At 40.7% G+C, this 22,927-nt stretch overlaps 1 protein-coding gene across 1 annotated transcript in view; it reads right to left on the reverse strand.

The window, feature by feature from the left end:
* Nucleotides 1-22,927, reverse strand: part of ada2a (adenosine deaminase 2a) — a 72,301-nt gene that overhangs the window by 46,518 nt on the left and 2,856 nt on the right. The window lies entirely within an intron of this gene.

A 22,927-nucleotide genomic window follows, 5' to 3' on the forward strand; every position in this document is an offset into this window, starting at 1 on the left:
TCAGTTTAGTTAGATAGAGATTTGACTCAAAAAAGCACCTTATAAACTAGGAATAAAACAGTCCAGTTTTGCTGGGCAACCTCAAAGCAGGACATGTGGAGAAATTCTCCAACTAAATCTCCTTATTTTCTGTTCCAGAAGTGATATTGTGATCCACAATTAACATATATTTTAATAAAGTAATTTCATGAAGGAATAACTGCCCATGTCATTACTGAATAAAATATTATGACGTTTCGTAAGTAGAAAATAACAAAACATCCTAATGAAAATGTATTGAGTGTATTGACTAAGTCATGCAAGCAAATGGGACAGCAGGGGCTAGAATGGACCTGTAAGGCTAAAGGGCCTATTTCTATGCTGTATAACTCTATGAGTCTTTGAGCTGATTACAAACTGTAGCTGAATTTCTTGTGTATTCAGGAGCCACATTAGACCAGAAACACTTTGCTGTTATTTTTTCTCCCATTCATTCCTTTACATTCGAAATATTCCAGCAAACTAAGGAATGAATGAGGAATAACATGGTCCAATAAGCTTGTTGGTCCCTATAACTTTTATTGCATAATTCTTAAATTAATAGAAATTGAATATAGACTTTAATCATCATCTTGCATGGTCCTACATTTAAAAAAGGCATTCAATAAAATGATAAGCCACTTAAACCAGCAGACGGTGGCAATTGTTGGAAATAAGTCATTCCTTTACCAGTAGACTACTTCAGGTAGTCTCATAACACTTTCATAGATAATCACTCCTGCACAAAGCCATACACATAAAATGCTAGAGGAATTCAGCAGGTCAGGCAGCATTTATGAAAATGAATAAACAGTCAACGTTTCAAGCCAAGACCTTTCTTTGTTTTAAACAAGTTACTATTTACAGGCAGTCCCCGGGTTACAAATGAGTTCCGTTCCTTAGCCTGCCTTTAAGTTGGAGTTGTACATAAGTCGGAACAGGTACATCCAGAATTATTCAGCGTCAGTCAGTTAAATGTTTGTCTTAGTATATAGTATATATTTTACCTTTCTACGCAGATAAAACACTTAAGAAACATATGTATTTCAATAATTAAACCACTGCATTGCTTAGTAATAATTGTAGCTTTCATTGGGGCAGGGCATTTCGCATGCTCCATTATTCTCACTTTATCCTTTAAAATGGTTCCATTCGTTGACCAACTGTAGCCTAATGCTTTTCCAATGACCGATGGCATTTCACCTCTTTCCGATCGTTTTATTATTTCCACTTTATTTTCAATCGTGACTGTTTTCCATCAATGGAACAGAAACACTCCAGATTCAGCAGCAGCCGTGGGCGGCGGGTCCTGAGCCCCCCCGGGTCCTAAAGTCCACCCGCACTGAGACAGGTTAAATGGGACAAGATGCTGACCCAAATACACTAAAACATCTTAAACATAATAATACAGTACTGTACATATTAATCATACCATAATAATAAAAGTAACTACATATGGTTGCATCGATGTCTTGCATACCAGGAGGGGCATTCGTGAGGTAACATTATGATGGACCTGGTGCTGGAGAGGGCAGGTTTACTACTGGAGTCAATTTCTTGAAATAGGCATCAAGGGAGGCTTGTACAGAGCTTTTCTTTCTTTCATCATAAATGGCCTTGTAGCAGCCGAGGTTCTCTGTAACTGCACACTAAACTTTGGTGAACCTCTCTGTATTAGGACCTTGCTCCTCTAACTTTGCCATCCCTGCTTCAATGAGACAAAAGGCTTTAGCTAACTTTTTCCATCACTAACTTTTTTGGTTCCAGAGTTCCTAGGTCACAGTCTTCTTCCTCAAACACCATCATTTTTCCAAACTAAGCCAGTCTTGTCTACATTAAATACTCGGTCTGGCAAATAACCTCCCTCCTCAATTTTTAAAAAAAATGTTTCAGGAAAATCACCCACAGTACTTATATCGGCACTCACTGCTTCACCTTGCACTTTAATATTATGTAAATTTGCCCTCACTTTGAAACGATTGAACCAACCCCTACTCGCAACAAATTCATCACAAGCACCTTCACTTGCTGTACATGCAGCTTTTAAATCACTGAACAGGCTTCAAGCCTTTTCTTGCAGTTAAGTAAGGCTAATAGGAATATTACACTGAATTTGATCATCTAACCAAATTATCAATAGCCTTTCCATTTCAATAATCAAACCACTGCATTGCTTAGTAATAATCGTAGCTTTCATCAGGGCAGGGCCTTTCACATGCTCCATTATTCTCACTTTATCCTTTAAAATTGTTCCGATTGTTGACCGACTGTAGCCTAATGCTTTTCCAATGACCGATGGCATTTCACCCCTTTCCAAACGCTGTTATTTCCACCTTATTTTCAACCGTGATCGTTTTCCTTTTCTTTGATGCATCACCAGCACTTGCATCGGATTTACACTTTGAAGACATGGTTACAATAAGAAAAAAATTTAAGCCAAATACAAAGTTACGCACTCAGCACAGTGTTAACGGCAACATGATCCAACCTAAAATGGCAGAACGGCCTTCCACGAGGCGACGAACCGCTGACACCTTGCAATGTTTTCATGAGCGCCACAACATAGTACGTGCATTCGTTACTACGAACCATTGTATTTAACTCGGAGTTTCAACAGGCTTTGTGGCAGGTCGTTCGTAAGTATGAGTTGTTCATAAGCCAGACGTTCGTAAGTCGGGGACTGCCTATAATATGCTTTTTAAAAGAATTTTTGAACACATCATCAGAGGCTATTTAGGATTTCCATTATCACTATCTTTGTCAGAACTTTCTGGAATGGCACTGGAGGTTTTTGCAGGCCTGGACAACCTCCTCCAGTTTGTCTGTATAACAGTTTAATTCCCCTCTTGTCATGTCTCTTTTATTCTTTTTCAAAGTGGCTGGGGTCCTGTCGGAGTACATGAACTACAACTGTAGCTCAAACTACGGTTGTTCGTGGACGGTGGGTTCTCAGTCTCAGAACTCACCGAGCAGCCTGGCGTTTCAATATCTTCAGGTGCAGCCCTGTGGACTCCTCACCAGTGTCGCTGACTGAAGCTTCGTGGGAGATTGCTATATGCTGCTGTCAAAAGAAAGCCTCTTCACTCGAGCATTCTCTTTCTCTATGGTGGGTCTGAGTCTGCTGGTCCTCGTGCCGGGGAATTTGGACAAACGACACGGCAGATTGTAACATCAAAACAACGAGCTGTTGGTCTCCCCTCTTTGTGACAGGAGCAATATATCCCACTCCATTGTGGGAGAGGGAGCCTGTCTGACGTGTTGAAGTGTTGGGATGGACAGTAGTGTTTGATGGGCTCTAGATCATGGACTCTGGGGGCTTTGCTGGTGCTTGCATGGTGGGTGGGGGGGGTTGATGGTTATGATGCTGCTTGTGCATGGGGGGCTTTGGGTTCTAACGCTTTCAGCCATTCATTCTTTGGGGTTTTTGAGGCTGGTCAAGGACTAGATCTGCAGCATGTTGCCACCAACACTGAACCCCTTACAATTCTCCTACCGACACAACCGATCGACAAACGACACAATACCCACAGCTTCACATACCGTCCTTACACATCGGGAGAAGAAGGATACTTATGCGAGAATGCTGTTCTTGCACTACAGTTTAGTGTTCAACATCATAATTCCCTCTAGGCTCGACAAGAAGCTCAGAGACCTCGGCCTTCACCTTGCCTTGTGCAGCTGGATCCTGGACTTCCTGTCAGATCATCGGCAGTTGGTAAGAGTGGGCTCCCTCACCTCTGCCCCTCAACACAGGTGCCCCTTAGGGCTGTGTCCTAAGCCCCCTCCTTTACTCTCTCTATACCCATGACTGTTTTGCCACCCACAGTTCCAATCTACTAATTAAATTTGCTGACAACACTACATTGATAGGCCTAATCTCAAATAATAGCGAGGCAGCCTACAGAGAAGAAGTCATCACCCTGACACAGTGGTGTCAAGAAAACAACCTCTCCCTCAATGTCACAAAAACAAAGGAGCTGGTTGTGGTCTACAGCAAGGGTCACCAACTTTTATTGCACGCAGACCAGTTTAATATTGACAATGTTCTATCGGCCGACGGGTGGGGTGGGGTGGGCATTAATCACGACTGGAATACAGCAATACTCGAAGGGGGTTCCTTATGTCCAGTCTATTCCTCAATTTAGTTTTCTTGGCTATCAGCACTTGCAGCTATCCCACGTGCTCACATTTTTTCCACTCAAAAAACTCAACGGGTTTGTCTCTAAGTCAGTGGTTCCCAACCTTTCCCACACCCCTAGGAAATGTTTGATTAATGTTCGCACCCCCTACAAAAGTAATATCACATTTGAAGATGAAGAAGTCTAATTTCTGATTTTTGAACCACATACAATACTGCGGGTGAAAAACTGAACTTAAAAAAACAAGCTTTTAATTCAGTGCATAAAATGCAAATATAAATTGAGCAATTAGATTCTAATTTATTCAGAAAAAATTGTAAACGTAAAATCAATCCCAATTGTGAACATAGAATTCAATGACTTCTTTGCTCCTGCTTCTGATTCATGATTTTGTCAAAACGTGGAACTTCCTTGCTGACTGCGATCCATAGGTCTGCCTGTGGATTCAGGCGATTCCTAGATTTTGTCTTGATTGACAAAAGAGAACTGAATCCAGATTCACACAAGTATGTTGTTGCAAATGGAATGAGGACACGGAGTGCTTTTCCACCAAGTCTTGGGAATATATCCAGTGCTGCACACCAAAACTCCTCCAAAGTCTTGCATTTCAAGAGCTCGATTTGTCCACAAATCAATAAGATCTTCCTTCAGCTCTTCTTCATCTGACATTTTCTCCAAATTGTAGGAATATGGATTCATGATCCATTCTTCTGAAATCTTCAGGTCTCCAGCAGCAAAATATCCATCAAACAATTCTGACAGCATTTCCAAATGAGCTACAATTTCTTCACGCACAGTAGGAGTTATAGATCCAGCATCATCAACCATCTCTTCTAGTGAAGGAAAATTTGAGAGACTGAACCTTTCCATCCTTCGACACCAAAGATGTAACTTTTCTTTGAAGGCATTCAACTTTTCACAAGCCTTCAATATGATTTTCCCTTTTCCTTGAAGAGAAACACTCAGGTTATTCATACGAGTGAAAATGTCAGCTAAGTAAGCCAGCATTTGGGCGAATTCCTGTGATTCCATTGCCCCAACCAAATCGCATTCACGTTCCTCCAAAAAAACTTTGATTTCTTTCCGCAGTTCAAAGAAGCAGGCTAAAGCTTGTCCTCGTGACAACCAACGGACTTCTGTGTGGAAAAGCAAAACTGAATGCTCACTTCCCAGATCCTCACAAAATGATTTGAAGATGCGATGGTTCAAAGCACGCCCCCTGATCCAATTGATGATCTTCACACAAGTGGACTTCCTTCAAATTTGGAGGCAATGTTTTTGATGCCAAAGCATGCCGATGAAGAAAACAATGAGTAACTTGCAAGTCTGGAATCTCCTTTTTCATCAATGCAGAAAAGCCAGATTTATTTCCAAGCATTGCAGGTGCCCCATCAGTGCACACAGAACCAATGACTTTGATATCTAAATCATGTTTGGCAAAGAAGTCTTTCACCAGCTGCATCACATCCTTTGCAGTTGTGTTTGTTTTCAGATCTTTACAAAACAGGAAATCTTCCTTCACAGCACCATCATTGACATACCTCACTAATGTGATGAGTTGACTACAACTGGAGACATCAGTTGACTCATCCAACTGAATAGAGATTTTAAGAGGACTCGCTCTGACATCTGAGACGACTTGGTCCAAAATATCTTCACTCAAATCACTGATTCGGTTGTGAATGACATTATTTGATAGGGGCACCTGTTCAAATTTTTTTCTTGCTTCTTTGCCCAGGATAATTTCCAGTGCACATGGCTTGATGAGATCTTCTGCAATTGTATGGGGCTTCTTGGATTTGGCCACTTTATATGCCACTTGGTATGAAGCAAGAAGTAGTGGTTTTTCAATAGAAATGAAACATAATTTTGGAAGAGTTCCGTGTGAATCAAAACGAGCTCTTTTGATTTTCAATGACTCAACATCATGTCCTTCAACATCAGCTCCACCATGCTTGTTCTTGAAGTGCTCTTGAAGCTTGGATGGCTTCAGATTTGAGTTGGAAAACACAATGCTACAAAGAATGCACTGGGGTTTTTGCAAGCCATTATTTCCTGTTGTGCAAGTGAAGCCAAAGCACACATAGTCATCATTCCATTTCCTTCTTTTTGACATGATGAAGTGTTAAGGGTAAAGAGAAAAATATGAGCTAATGTGAGAAAAACTATCTGAGTCAGGGATGACCACTTTACTCAACCAGACATGCCGATAGCAAAGTATTGCGAGAAATACGCTTTTGAATATTATATTACGACAATATCTGCGGTTACACCAAGATAAATCGTCAAGTAGAAATGCTACGGGGACGCGACACGACTTATTAGGCTACTCTCTACTGAATTTACACACCTATTTCCGATGATTACCGGAGATATGAACTCCCATCACACAATTCAAAGTCCTCAATGCTAACCATGATACCTCCTCAACTAACACAATTCAAAATTATCAACGACTCAAGTAAAAAACCTTTTAAGAGAAAAAAAACCTTTGAAATTCAAAAACTTCTTTAATGCATTGAGACAAATACGAATGAATGACTTCAGCTGCTTTTTATCAAAATGCGGCTTTTAAAAATTTTATAATTGAATAATTTTCCTCCTGCGGGTTTGGTTTTAACGCAAAGTCATTACTCAATGGTTGATTCGGGACGTATAAAGATTTTGGCATTATGGGATGATTTTTAACTCTGAGATGTAACCTTCTAGCTAACATTGATGAGACTCCTCAACTCTGAGGTGTAACTTCCCAGGTAACACTGATGAGAATCCTCAACGCTGACTCGGGCAGCAGGAGACTGGAGTGAGTTTACGTCTCTCTCAACTCAGGCAGCGAGAGACTGGAGTGTGCTTGGGACAAACGTTACTACCATTTCTCAAGGCACACTGGCAGCTGGCTGAGTGATGACTCATGACTCATCACTCAAGGACACAAGCCACTCTTTGTCGCACCCCTTGAAATCCCATCTCGCACCCCAGGTTGGGAACCCCTGCTCTAAGTGCAGGGTCTTGGACTTCCGAATCAATAAACATCAGGTTAGTTAGGATGCACAATCACTCCTCCCTCCCCATCATCCTCAACATGGGTGCCCCCAGGCTGCGTGCTGAGCCTATCATCATCAACAATGAGATGGCCTACAAAGAGGAGGTGGAAGGGCTCAAGGCCTGGTACCAGGCCAATAACCTCTTCCTCAATGTCAGCAAGACAAAGAGGATGGTTATCAACTTCAACAGAACTCATACCACCCCTCCAGGCCTCTAACCACCACTACTTTATCATTTCCTGTCAGTCACCTTATGGATAGACACTCCTGTGCCTAGCGTCACTTTATGGTCAGACAATTAATCTAGGTATATAAGCTATCTTATATATTTATATTTATTGTTTTTGTATTATTATTGTATTATTTATCTTATTGTGTTTTCTTTGTGCTGCATTGGATCGGGATTAACAATGATTTTGTTCTGCTTTACACTCGTGTACTGGAAATGACATTAAACAATTTTGAGTCTTGAAAATTTGCATGAAATGCGCCTCACTGTGAAGTATTCCTACCAATGCATTCTCTTCTTTCTTTCATCCTTTCGGGTGCTTAAAATGGGTTGATTTAAAGAGTGTGTCCCAAGAAAATGTAATACCCTGAAAGGTCTCGGCCTGAAAGGTCAACTGTACTTTTTTCCATAGATGTTGCCTGGCCTGCTGAGTTTCTCCAGCATTTTCTGTCAGGTATTTGGTTTTTCCAACATCTGCAAATTTTCTCGTTTGTGATATGCTGCGGTCTTATTTTTATATCTACAGATACAAAACTAAGGATTCCATTCACCTTTTTCTTTAATGTTTAGATATAATTCTTGCTAGTGTCAGTTTGTAGAAATTAGTTCCGGCATTTCAATTAAAATGAAATTACTGGAGTTAACGTCTGTGTAGTTACAGAGTACAAACTCAAGCCCTAATATTTGTAACACAGATCACATGGTATAAATCTGATTACCAATGGCAATAGCAGGCCTATAATATCCTGCTGTAATGACAGTGAAAGTGAGCAGTGGCTATGCAACATCACATCCCAACTCAGTAACCAACTTGTCCAGCGAAAACAGACTGCACCCAGATGCATAAATATCACTCGTTTATTATAAAGCTTTTCCCGAGCCCGTGAACATTGGGATCAACTTCAGCCCTGGCTAAGATCGGCTAACCGGTAATCCGACTTGGGGTCTCCCGGGTCTAGAGGGCTCAGTATCATGAGGTTCAGTTCATTCGCATAGCACACATCCGAATGCAGCAAATGCAAGCTTATTTCTGCAGCCACGAAAGCTGCAAGAACACCGAGGACAGTAAATGTCAGTTCGATTGGCAGTGGATGGACAATCAAGTTATTTTCCACATATCAATTTTTGGTCACAAATGCACTTTCTTTGACCAGTAAAATGTTAATAGTCTAGCTGTTGAGTGCCTGTGTCAACCCTGACATGGAACATTTGCTTTTGAAACAATGAGGATTGATCTGGTTTCAGGATATTATTTTACTAGTTTACATAGACAGAGACAGTTACACTGTGGATCTAAAAGCAATTTTTTACATTTCCTTATGACATAGAAGAGGGCCAATCAGCCCATCAAAACTAATGTTGGCTCTTAAAGCAATCCTATCAATCTGTGGCACCTAGTGGTTGGCACAACGCTTTACAGTGCAAGCAACCTGGGTTCTGTTCCTGCCGCTGCCTGTAAGGAGTTTGTAAATTCTTCCTGTGACCACGTGAGTTTCTTCCGGATGCTCTGGTTTCCTCCCACAGTCCAAAGACATACCGGTTGGTAGGTTAATTGGTCATTGTTAATTGCCCCAAGTTTAGGCTAGGGTTAAATTGGTGGGTTGCTAGGTGGTGTGGCTTGAAGGGTCAGAAAGGCCTACTCCATGCTGTATCTCAATAAATAAATAAGTTTCTTGCAATCAGTTTTCTCCAACATGCCCATTAGTCCCCCTTCCCCAATTCACCTATCACCCACCTACCCTACAGGCAATTTACAGTTACCCAACCAGTGTCTGCATTTTAATCAGGCATCATGTCCAAATATACCGAAAAGACCATATCCCATTCTTTGGTACAATAGTGACACACCTAAGAACAATTGAAGTTGGAGGCCTCAGGACTATCTGGTCTCTCAGTAACATCAAGGTCAATCTAATGCTGCCTGAATTCTGTTCTCCTATCTATTCTACATAACCCTCCTCTCGCCGATACAAAAAACAGCCTTCAATATACTCACAATTTAACCTCCAAAACTGCTTTTTTGTATATTCCACTAGTTTTTTCTTACATGGTAACATATTACAACACATATTAGGGATTGCCTTCAGAAATCCAAATACATTCAGATTCCCTTTGATTCAACCAGCTCATTACATCCTCAAAAGAATATGGTTAATTCTGTCGCACACAAAGTCTCTTTTATTAAAACATGCATGATTCTTAAGCATCTTGCTGCTACTTCCTTGATACTGTGTTCTTGGGCTTTCCTAATGTCAGATGTTAGGCCAGATGGCCTAAGGTTCCTTGATTTCTGTCTCCCCCCCCCCCTTTCCTGAATAGAGAGAAATGCTACATTCGTGCTTTTGCGATGTATCTGAAATCTTTCCAGAACCTCAGGAATTTTGAAAGATCATAATCAATGCATCTCACTGCAGCCATTTCCATTAAAATCCTAGGATGAGGACCATCTTTTGTTCTGGAACTTGAAAAGCCTTTAGTTCCAGCAGGTTTTCTGGGTTTTTTTCCCCTTTAATGATAGTTTTTATTTCCTCCCTTTTTTCTGCTTTTGGATTTCCTATTATTATTAAGGTGTCTTGAGTGCCTGTTTTGCAAATTCAGCTGCTAGGGCTTCTACACGTTACTTTCAAAACCACCACACTTCACCCTTTCACCATTGAACTAACTGCCCCCATTATCTAAGGGGTAGCATTGCCATTGGGAACACAATATCTCATTGCAATATCCAACATCTGAACTCTAGCTCAAAGTTCTTTTAGCTACGGACAATTATGAATGTAACCCCTGTGAAACATATTCACCAGCTCACATGTAATTATAGCCAAAACACCTCACCTGCTCAATCCATTGCTTCAATTCATTACTAAGATTTCCAAATGATAATTATAATCTAGATTTTTCAACTAAAATAGCTTTAAGGTATGAATTTAGATCAAATTACAACAATCTGATGTGAAACCTATAAAGCCAATGTTTTAAGATTCACCATCCAGTTATGTTACTGCCTTTCTGTAATGTCACACTGAGACCCTTTGCCCCCACCACCCCCAGCCCTCCATTTCTCAAGCTTGTATTTAGGTCGCTACAACTGGTCAGTCATTATCAGTTCAACACAGCATCTCTTTTCTACATTTCCCCGATCATCGTTGGATCAATTTGAGCGATAAGCAAACTGGAAAGGGTCTAATGTAGCCGAGAGAAAGGCTTTAATGTGTTCCATGACCAGCCGCTCAAAGCAGTTCATAATAACTGATGTTAATGCCACCGGACGATAGTCATTTAGGCAGGTTACTGTCACCTTCTTTGGCGCTGGAGTGATGGTTGCCACCTTGAAAACCGAGGGGTCAATGAATTGTTCCAGAGAGACGTTGAATGTATCCATCAGCTGGGCTGTGTAGTCTTTCAAAACCCAACCTGGTATAGTATTAGGCCCCACAACTTTGGGTGTGTTGAATCTGGTCAGGGTCCTCAGCCAGATGGAGCATGTGCTTCCCTGGGGGAGGGGTGCTTTCCTCACCAGCACTTTGTTCTTCACATCAAACCACAGTGAAATCACCATGAAATTTCCCTATTGGCACTATATTTTTTTTAAATCGCCTATACTTATTATTTCAATTCATAAATCAAGTCAGAATAACTGATGCCAAGAATAAGTCAAACAGGTCATCAATGACAGGTAATTCAAAGAACTTCTTGTGGGACCAGAGAAAATCGTACTTTAACGTATTAAGGATGTGGCTGAAATTTTTTTGGCAACTACAGAACACTAAACTATGTACAGCTGATTGACAGCATACTTCAAGCACACAAAACTATGAAGTGCAACATGTCACTAAAGATTCATTCTTTGCATTCACATTTAGACTTCCTCCCTGCCAATCTTGGTGCTTTCAATGTTGAATATGGTGAAAGGTTTCACCAGGACATTGCAGTATCAGTATCAGGGCAACTGGAACCCATCAACACTGGACGACTGGTGGACACTTAAGCAAAAAGTCTCAAATGCTGAATAGGTATGAAAATCATCAACAAAACATTTTTAGTTTAGTTGATCTATTGCAAATCGTCAGCACTGTTATGCAATTTAACACATCATATTCAATAAAAGAGAGAGTCAACAAAATATGGAGAGTACAGAGGAGATTTACTAGAATGCTACCTGGGTTTCAGCACTTAAGTTACAGAGAAAGGTTGAACAAGTTAGGTCTTTATTCTTTGGAGCGCAGAAGGTTGAGGGGGGGACTTGATAGAGGTATTTAAAATTATGAGGGAGATAGATAGAGTTGAGTTGGATAGGCTTTTTCCATTGAGAGTAGGGGAGATTCAAACAAGAGGACATGAGTTGAGAGTTCAGGGGTAACACAAGGGGGAACTTCTTTACTCAGTGAATGGTAGCTGTGTGGAACGCGCTTCCGGTAGAAGTGGTAGAGGCAGGTTTGATTTTGTCATTTTAAAAAAATATGATAGGTATATGGACAGGAAAGGAATGGAGGGTTATGGGCTGAGTGCAGGTAGGTGGGACTAGGTGAGAGTAAGCGTTCGGCACGGACTAGAAGGGCTGAGATGGCCTGTTTCCATGCTGTAATTGGTATATGGTTAAAAGTTCATTTCTTGTTTCTCCAAATTCCAACATGAAACCAGTAGTCTGAAATTGTCTTTGTGTTCATCTTCAAGTGACCTATCATGAAGAAAAGAAGTCTGAGGAAGCAACAGTTCTGAAAAAATTTCAGCTATCTCCTCTGCTACCTCAGACTGCTCAGGACAGATTACCAGCTATCTTGTAATTCAACTTCACTACATCTGTTTAGCTCCAGAGAAGGGAAGTCCTGCAGCACACCCAAAACCAACAACTACCATACTTACTCTGCTGATGACTAAAACACACCAGGATTGTCACTTCCAAAACCAGCAAGTGGGCACCGTGAAAAAGGTGGGCAGTATGATTATGACCATTGAAATCACCTTCCAGTGCCTGCTGACAATTATCCGTTGCGTTAGACTTGAAAGATGAAAACAAGGCAAGTTCTCTGTAGCAGATCTATAATGGTGCTGCTTTAAACTGAAGCTAGACTTAATTTGCTATCCTTAAGTCCTTGCACTCATTGCAAAGGTAAATCAAAATCATAAAAGCCCCTTTCATACTGGAACTAAAAAGGCACAATGGTTTGCTAATGCTGTAAAGGAGGCAGGGAACTGGGAGTCCCTTCAACCTACCGTTTGTGCCCAGAACAATGCCAAAGGAAAACCAATCCCTTCTGCCTGCACACAATCCGCACCCCTCCGTTCTCAGCATATTCAAGTACCCATCTATAAGCCTTGCACTCCACTACCGTGTCTGGCTGACTCAATGTTTAGTGAGCGATAGGGAAGGGAAGGGACTGGTTGGTGCACAGGAAGGAGAGAATGAGTACCATCATTATAGGTAGAAGAGAGGATTATAGGCGAAATCTGACCATAATTAACATGGATATAAAATCCAAGGCTACGGTTTCCATGATATAAAAATACCAATTAGGAGTGCACCATTCAGCCCCTCATCCTGCTATGCCATTTAATAAGAACACGGCTAATCTGACACCAAACTTAACTCCATATCCTCACTTGCCCCTTTTTATGGGCAAGAATCTCCCGATCTCCTCAATGTTATACAAGGGCTCCATTTCTGTGAACTTCAGAATTGTAAAGACTCACACTTACAAAAAAAAGTCATCTCACCTCTTTCAAATGAGCAACTTTAAAAAAAAAATAAATTAAATAGTGGACCTTAGTTCTGGATCATCCCACAAGAGGAAAGATCCCCCCCCCCCACCCTCCTAAAACACACACCCTATAGAGATGGCTTAGGATCTTCTGTTTCACTCAAATCTAATCTCAAATGTATAAACTCCAGCAAGTATAAACTCAGTCTTCCTTTGCCTATTCCAGACAGCATCCATAAATCAGGTGAATAAAAATCCAGAAAGGGTCATTTGCCGTGCTATTTTACTGACATCGGTTTACAACTATCAGAATATGGCTTATTGTTATTGATATATGTCTTGAAATTTGTTGTTCGTGGCAACAGTGCAGTACAGGATATATACACCAGTATGTTAGAATAAGAAATAAAATAAATAAATAGCACAAGAGGAATAGTGAGGTAGTGTTCATGAAACGTTGAGAAATCTGATGTATGAGAAAAAGCTGATCCTGAATCGCTGTTCGCAACAGTTGCAAAACAGAGAAAGAAAGCCCGTCTTGAAAACATTCGCAGAACAATCCAATGTAATTTAGCACTGATTTAAGAAGAGTAATTTAAATAATATACAAAACAAAAGAGACAATTGATGAGATGATCAACACGAGGAAATCTGCAGATGCTGGAAATTCAAGCAACACACACAAAATGCTGGTAGAACACAGCAGGCCAGGCAGCATCTACAGGGAGAAGCGCTGTCGATGTTTCGGGCCGAGGCCCTTTGTCAGGACTACGTAACTAACTGAAAAGAAAGGTAGTAAGAGATTTGAAAGTAGGAGGGGGAGGGCCCCTCCGAAACGTCGACAGCGCTTCTCCCTATAGATGCTGCCTAGCCTGCTGCGTTCCACCAGCATTTTGTGTGTGCTGATGAGATGATCAGTTATTTTTTGGAGAGATGCTGCTGAGAGATAGGTGGTCTTGGCATCGAGGAGCCCCTCAGCTCTTCTTCAACAAAGCATCAAACATTGGACTTTTCACATATATGGGAAAAATAGCTGAGACTTTAGCCTACATTTCATTTAAAACACTGAAACTCTTCAGGGCTCACACCACCAGGTTCAGGAACAGTTATTACCCCTCAACTATCAGGCTCTTGAACTAAAGGGGATAACTTCACTTGCCCCATCACTGAACTGTTCTCATAATCTATGGACTCATTTTCAAGGACCTTTCAGCTCATGTTCTTGATTATTCATTTATTATTAATTTTTTTCTTTTGTATTTGCACAGTTTGTTGTCTTTTGCACACTGATTGTCCACCTTGTTGGGTGCAGTCCTTCATTGATTCTATTATGGTTATTGGATTTACTGAGCGTGCCTGCAACAAAACAAATTTCAGTGTTGTATTTAGTGACAAGTATGTACTTTGATAATAAATTTACTTTGAACAGCATGCTATTTCCTCCGTGTCACACTGGTGTGCTTTTATTACAAATACAGCTTAAAGCTTAGATTACATCAGTGGTAGGCAAGTTATTAGAAGGTATTCTAATGGCCTGGATATATAAGTATTTGGATAGACTGGGACTGATTAGAGATAGTCAACATGCCATTGTGCATGGTAGGCTCTGTCTAACCAATCTCCGAGAGTTTTTCAAGGAAGTTACCCAGAAACTTGACAGTGGATGTTGTCTACATAAACTGTAGGAAGGGCTTTGACAAGGTTCCGCGTGAGAGGTTGGTGAAGAAGGTTCTGTCACTAGGCATTCGAGATGAGGTAGTAAACATGGATTAGGCATTGGCTTCACGGGAGAAGATGGTTGTAGATGGTTGCCTCTCTGACTGCAGGCCTGTGACTAGTGATATGCCATAGGGATGATAATATGATAAACTGGAAATCTGTGGATGACACAAAGTTCACAGGAGTAGTGGACAATGATGACCTGGGAATACAGATCCATAATTCTTTGAAAGTGGCGGCATAGGTAGATAGGGTCTAAAGAAAACTTTTGGCGCATTAGCCTTCATAAATCAATGTATCTAGTAGAGGAGTTGGATGTTATGTTGAAGTTGTATAAGACGTTGGTGAGGCCTAACTTAGAGTATTGGTTGCAGTTTTGGTCACCTACCTGCAGGAAAGAGGTTAATAAAATTGAAAGAGTGCAGAGAAAACTTATAAGGACGTTGCCAGGACTTGAGGAGCTGAGTTACTGGGAAAGGTTGAACAGGTTAGGATTTTATTTCCTAGAGCATAGAAGAATGAGGGAAATTTGATAGAGGCTAACAAAATTAAGAGAGGTATAGATAGGGTAAATGCAAGCAGGTTTTTTCCACCGAGGTTGGGTGAGACTAGAACTAGAAGTCATGGGTTAAGGGTGAAATATTTAAAGAGAAAATGAGAAGGAGTTCTTCACTTGGACGGTGGTAATGTATGGACCGAACTGCCAGTGGAAGTGATGGATGTGGGTTCGATTTCAACATTTAAGAGAAATTTGGATAGGATGTGTATGGAGGGCTAAAGCCAGGTGCAAGTCCTTTGGATTAGGCAAATTGATAGTTTGGCATGTTTCTGCACTGTTATGTTCTATGACATGACTCTACAGGGGTAAAGCAGTCTCAATGTAATTATGTAGGGCCTCAACGAGACCATACAGTTTTCATCTCCTAATCCAGTGAAATTAAAATTGCCATGGGGGAATGCAGGAAAGACTCACTGGAGTTGTTCCAGAGATAGTAGTATGCTTTATGAAGAAATATCAAATAGATTGCAACTATATTTTGAATGATGAGAGCAAACTACCTCAGATTTAAAACATTTCTCGGGAGTATGGTAGGCTAAATGATGTTTCCTTTGACTGAGGAAGAAAGTTTTCACTCAAAGACTGGTGAACCTTAGAATTCTCTGTTCTGGAGGGCAGTGGATATTTGGTCATTGTGTTCATTCAAAACAAGGATTGTTGGATTTATGGATATGAAAGGAAACAAGAGATATGGTGATAGTATTGGAAAAAGGAGCCAAGGTTGGAAGATCTGCTAAAATCCTAATGAATGCATTCCTGTCTGATGAAGGCCCAGATAAGGTCCTATCATTCTGAATCAGAGAGAATTGCCAATGTTATAATGACAACACCTACTCAAAGGATCATTAGAGGACTAAATCATTTAGAAGTGCTCTACTAATACAGGCTGCTTATTTCAAGAGGTTAAAAATCTGGAAGACTATATTCCTAGTTGAAAAACACTAAATGAAACCGTGTGGAGACTGTTTCACTTAAAAAACATTCTAAAATACCTTTTTTTGTTTACTTGTAAATATTGAATTTCAGTTGGTTATCAAGTACATCAATCTCTTGGATCTGGACCATTTCTAAAACTGCTAGGTGATTGATTTGGAGTTTTGGCAAGTACTGTTCTCAAGACTCTGTCCTTGAAGATTGTTAACTCTGAAATGACTGAAGATGCAGTTCTGGGGACCCATCTTTTCAGAACAAAAAATCAACCAGTCAGTTTCATACAACCAAATATCCTAGTGTTAGGAATATAAATAATGAAGCACAATAATGAGGCTAATTCCATGGATATATTAGATCTTCATTTAAAATCTGTGGAGTTATCTTGTGTTTACAAACTTCATGGACAATTGTGGAATGTATATCTTTCCTCTTCAAAGTATTTCACTCAACTTTATTTCTTTTGCTTAAAATATTAAGATCAGAAGACTGTTGACAATACTCCAAGAGTGGCCTGACTAGTGTCTTATAAAGGCTCAGCATTAGCTCCTTGTTTTCATATTCTATTCCCCTTGAAATAAACGTCAGTGCATTTGCCTTCTTTACCACAGACTCAACCCGTGAATTAAACTTCTGGGACTCTTGCATGACCCAAATAGTAACTCTGGTTTCAATACAATTGGTCATTAAATGGCTTACAGAGAAAAATAAAAACAGGAATGCTGGCATAGAGGAGAAAGAAACAACATGTCAGGTAATGACCCTTCACTAGAACTCAAAAGGCTAAGAAAGATCACAGATTTTAATTAAGTACAAAAGAAAAGCAAGATAGGGAGGTTAGGAACAGAAGGTAGGAGATGAATGACAAATGGATGGTTTATGACAAAAAGTAGGTGGTAATAGGACAATAAAAGTAACAGATGTGAGGAGCTCAAATCAGAAATAAAAAGAGAGTCGTAGTTATGAACTTCAAATATTAAATCAATAGCATTTTGAAAGCTATAAAGTAACAGACTGAAGGTTGAGCTGCTGTCACTAGAGCTTACAAGGTACATCACAGGAGATCAAGGACAGAGCAATGGTAGTAGAAGCATGATGAAGAATTAAAGTGATAGATGAAGCGAAGCTCTGGCTCAGGTTTGTAGACGTAACAGAGGAGCTCTTCATAAAGATCAGTCAATTTCTTTGTATAAGAAACTGCAATATGAACCAACAATGTAATTAACGAACATACCAGTACAGCATTTTCTCATCCTAAAAATTATATGGCCTCTGGGACAGTGGGAAGTCAAGGTCTGAAAGTGCAGATGTTCCACCTACTGTCAAGGAATGTGAAGTTATCAAGAAACTTTAATTGATTTAATAATTGAAGTTCATAACTACGGCTCTCTTTTTATTTCCTATTTTGAGTTCCTCAGATCTGTTACTTGAGTGTATAGATATTAAGAAAGAGGATGGGCTGGAGCTGTTGAAAGGTATTAAGTTAGATAAGTTGCCAGGATCGAATGAGATATATCCTAAGCTACTACAGGAAGCAAGGGAGGAGATTGCTGAGTCTCTGGCGATGATCTTTGTATCATCAATAGAGACGGGAGAAGTACCAGAGGATTGGAAGGTTGCAAATGTTGTTCCCTTGTTCAAGAAAGGGAGTAGAGATAACACAGAAAATTATATACCAGTGACTCTTACTTCAGGGGCAGGAAAATTGTTGCTGAAGATCCTGAGAGGCAAGTTTGATGAGCATTGGGAGAGATATAATCTGATTAGGGATAGTCAACATGGCTTTGTCAAGGGCAGGTCGTGCATTATGACCCTAATTGAATTCTTTGAGGAGGTAACAAAACACATTGATGAAGGTAGAACAGTGGATATGGTGTATATGGATTTCAGTAAGGCAATTGATAAGGTTCCCCACGCAAGGCTCATTCAGAAAATAATGAGCCATGGGATCCAAGGAGACCTTGCTTTGTGGATCCAGAATTGGCCCACAGAAGGCAAAGAGTGGTTGTAGATGGTTTGTATTCTGCATGGAGGTTGTTCTACAGGGATCTGTTCTGGGGCCTCTCCTCTTTGTAATTTTTATAAATGACCTGGATGAGGAAGTAGAAGGGTGGGGTTAGTAAGTTTGCTGATGACACAAAAGTTGGGAGTGCTGTGGATAGTCTGGAGGGTTGTCAAGAGTTTACAGCAGAACATCGATAGGATGCAGAACTAGGCTGAGAAGTGGCAGATGGAGTTCAACCCAGATAAGTGTGAAGTGGTTCATTTTGGTAGGTCAAATTTGAAGACAGAATATAATATAAATGGTAAGACTCTTGGCAGTGTGGAGGATCAGAGGAATCTTGGGGTCTGTGTCAATAGGACACTCAAAGCTGCTGCGCAGGTTGACAGTGTTTTTAAGAAGGTGTATGGAGTGTTGGCCTTCACCAACCGTGGGATTGAGTTCAAGGGAAGTGAGGTAATGTTAATGCTATATAAGACCTTAATTAGTCCCCGCTTGGAGTACTGTGTTCAGTTCTGGTCTCCTCACTACAGGAAGGATATGGATAGTTTCGAGAGAGAGCAGAGATTTACAAGGATGTTACCGGGATTGGTGAGCATGCCTTATAAGAATAGGTTGAGTGAATTTGGCCTTTTCTCCTTGGAGCAACAGAGGATGAGAGGTGACCTGATAGAGGTGTATAAGATTATGAGAGGCATTGATCGTGTGGATAGTCAGAGGCTTTTGCCCAGGGCTGAAATGGCTAACACAAGGGGCATAATTTTAAGGTGCTTGAAAGTAGGTACAAGGGGGATGTCAAGAGGTAAGTTATTCACACAGAGAGTGGTGGGTTCATGGAATGCACTACCAGCGACGGTGGTGGAGGCAGATACAATAGGCTCTTTTAAGAAACTCTTAGATAGGTACATGGAGCTTAGAGAAATAGAGGACTATAGAACACAGAAAATCTACAGCACATTACAGGCCCTTCAGCCCACAATGTTTGTTCGGACCATGCAACCTACTCTAGAAGCTGCCTAGAATTTCCCTACTGCATAGCCCTCCATCTGCCTATCTAAGAGACTCTTAAAAGACCCTACTGTATGCAGTAGGGTAATTCTAAGCAGTTGCTAGAGTAGGTTACGTGGTCAGCACAACATTGTGGGCCGAAGGGCCTATAATGTGCTGTAGATTTCTATGATTCTATGAAAGGAGGAATTGTCAGGAGAGGCCAAAGTGCGCATGAGGGTGTTGCAGAGGAAACAGAAGCAGTAACTTCAGAATGCAGAAAGGGAGAGGAAGATATACATGTCGGTGGTTTCATACTGAAGCAGTGGAAATAGCAGATGGCCCGCTGAAAATGGAAGTTGACTGGGAGGAAGAAATGCCTACTAAGGTTCTTGCAGGAGAACGATGAAGTGCAAAAGTGCAGGAAACAGGATACAGTAAAGGGCTACATAGATCTCAGTGTAGAGGCATCCTTGGCTGAAGAGAAGATGCAAAAGAACACGCTACAGAAAGTGGAGTTGTAATGGATGTGTGCAATAGAAAGTATGGAAGAAGAGGAAATAAGATGGAGCTTGGCGGGGTGGAGATAAAGACGGAAGGTGCGGCAGCAGCAGAAAGTTTACTCAAACCAGCTGCAGCATTTGGTGGATCTGAGGACAAATTGGCCAACAACCTTACCACAAGTGCACGGGGAAAATCAATAGGATGAAGCTTGTACCATGAAGGTGAAAGGCAGGTGGACATTGGAAGAAAAATTATTAAGTGTTGGAAAAAGTCCCAGTTCTAGTTGGGAAAGGAGGCACAATAAAAGAGTAAGAGAGGGTAAGCCAAGGCATTGAGAGGGACGTAGGAATAGGGGTGCAAGGTAAGACCAGGCACTAATAACCCAGCTAAAAAAAACTGAGATGCCTACTGCTGTGAAATCTACAATTTTTACAAAACAGGATGTTGTTCAATGCTTAGCCATGAGATATCCGTACAAAACAGAGTTTTTACCCTCAGTGAATTAGTACCAGATATCTTTCAAAGAAGCCTCTTCGCTCTGCATCGCTAAGCAAACCTAAATTGTGTGGCAATGTGCAAAAGTTCAGTAAAGTCATCTTATGTGTTGAAGATCAGCTTGCTTGACAAACAGCATGCTTTTCATCCATGCACATTTTAAAATATACATACAGTATAAACATAAAAAGGCATAGAAATAATTAGACTAGTCATTTTGTTGGCAAAAAAATAAAAACATGCAAGGTAAAAATAATGAAATCTAAGTGTTTATGTGCCACTACACTGCCTTCTAAATCTGTGTAATACAAAACATATTAAACTGTGCTTCAGTTACGATGGATACGGAAGCCAAATGAATTCAGTGAGAGCACTACAAATTACTGTGTCCGCAAAAGAAATATTAATGAACTCTTCAACCTTTTCATCATAATGGTGATGAATACATTTTCAGCCCTGAATAAATATGGAATGAAGTAATATCAAATGTAGCCAGCCGGTGGTACAGTGTAGTGGCATCTGCACCAGAGTTTGAGATGAGTGATCTCAGGTTCGAATCTGGCCAGCTCCTTGCACGTTTTCCCTCCATGCTGGGTTGAGTGTTGAGCTAGCAACTCGGCCTCAAAAAAAACCAGATAAATGCTAAAGAAACAGCATGTCCAACGTGCCATAAGGCACATCGATTTCAGAAGAAAAATTTGCCAAGAACAATCACGGTAATGAAAAGACCATGATGGCCCACACCAAACGACATGGCACATAACGAAGGAACGAACATAATAAAAACATCCCAAAGCACTTCATAAAGCAGAATCTAAGAGAAGTTGCACAAAACTATGCAACTTGATGTTAGGGTAGTCTGGTGAAACACAGCGTAACATGTCGTAATGTAAGCAGAAAAGTTTTGGAAATAATTTCCAAATTTTGGGACCAGGACAGATGAAGGAGCCTGCACAATCTTGTGAGAATAATAAAGTCAAAGAGTATTGCTGAAGTAAAATCATAACAAAGCTTAAACATTATGATGAGGTCTTAAAGGTAAGTAGCTGTTTAAATGGAATCTAATTGAAATCAACAAATGCATAAAAAGCATAGTGTAAGTTAGAATACTGAAAGTATATTTTAGAATGGCCTTGAGTGTAAGTGTATCGTCAGTTAAAGGATAGTTATGGGTAACAAAAACTGAAAATGCAAGAAAATACACAGATCAGGCAGCATCTGTGAACAGTGTTTCAGGTCAATAATCCGTCATCAGAACAGTTAATGGGAATGTCCCATTACAACAGTTAATCGGTAATGAGTCCAGAAAGTGTAGGCGTGTTTGCTTAACATCTGTTGTTGCCAAAATGTTAGAGCATATAATCAAGGAAGAAATAAACAGTCATTTAGGCTTATTGCTATAATATCACATCCTCAGTTTTTTGAAAAGAAAGTCACAATTGATGAATTTGCCAGAGTTCTTCACAGAACTGACAGGGGGAACCTGCACTTGGATTTCCAGAAGCCATTTGATAAGGTGTCACATAAAAGGCTGATGGACAAAAGTTGACAGTAGTGGTGGAAGTGAATTAATGTGGATTAAAGAATGGTTGCATCAGAATCAGATTTAATATCACTGGTATATGTCATGAAACTTAAGGCTTTGCAGCAGCAGTACCCTGCAATACCCAATAAAAAATCCTTATCAACTACGATAAGTTTATATAAAAAGATTAAATAAATAGTGCACAAAAACAGCAAAATAAAAAGAATGAGTACATGGGCTCATTGTCCATTCGGAAATCTGATGGCGAAGGGAAAAAAGCTGTTCCTGAAACGCTGAGTGTATCTCTTCAGGCTCCTGTAGATCCTCCCTGATGTAGCACTGAGAAGAGAGTATGTCCTGGGTGATGATGTCACCATCTGAAGTTCTGCCAACAACAGTTGCGTCATCGGCAAATTTATAGATGGCGTTTGAACTGTACCTGGCCACACAGTTGTGGGGTTTCCCAAACTGGGGACCACAGATAATAGAAATCCATAGCATTAAAAAAAAAAGGCTGGGAACCACTGGTGTGGATAGAGACAGTAGAGCAGTGGACTAATTATGCATCCTGAAGGTGCGCAGTGTTGATTGTCAGTGAGCGGGAGACGGTATTTCCAATCCACACAGACTGGTGGGGAAACCAAAGATCCAGTTGTGGGGGGTGGGGGATATAGAGGAGCAGGGTAGGGTTTGGAGCCTGTTGATTAGAACTGAGGGTATGATGGTGTTGAACGCTGAGCTATAACCAACACACAGCAGCCTGACGTAGGTACTGCCATAGAGTAGCTCACTTCTTGGCCCTGGTGTGATCGTCGCCCCTTTGAAGTAGGTAGGGACTTCCAATTGCAGCAGTGAGCGACTAAAGATACTCTTGAACACTCCCGCTGGTTAGTTGGCAAAGGCTTTCAGTGCCTTACCAAGTGCACCATCATGGCCTGATGGCTTCCTTGAGAGGGCTCAGCCTCTTGAAAGATGTCCTGACATCAGCCTCTGAAACAGAGATCACAGGGTCACCAGATGCTAGGTGCACTTCAATTCTCCCCTTCATCAAAGGCATTCAGCTCACCAGGGAGTGAAACA

This window comes from Hemitrygon akajei, chromosome 10 (assembly GCF_048418815.1).
Source record: "Hemitrygon akajei chromosome 10, sHemAka1.3, whole genome shotgun sequence".
In the NCBI taxonomy this organism is placed as follows: Eukaryota; Metazoa; Chordata; class Chondrichthyes; order Myliobatiformes; family Dasyatidae; genus Hemitrygon; species Hemitrygon akajei.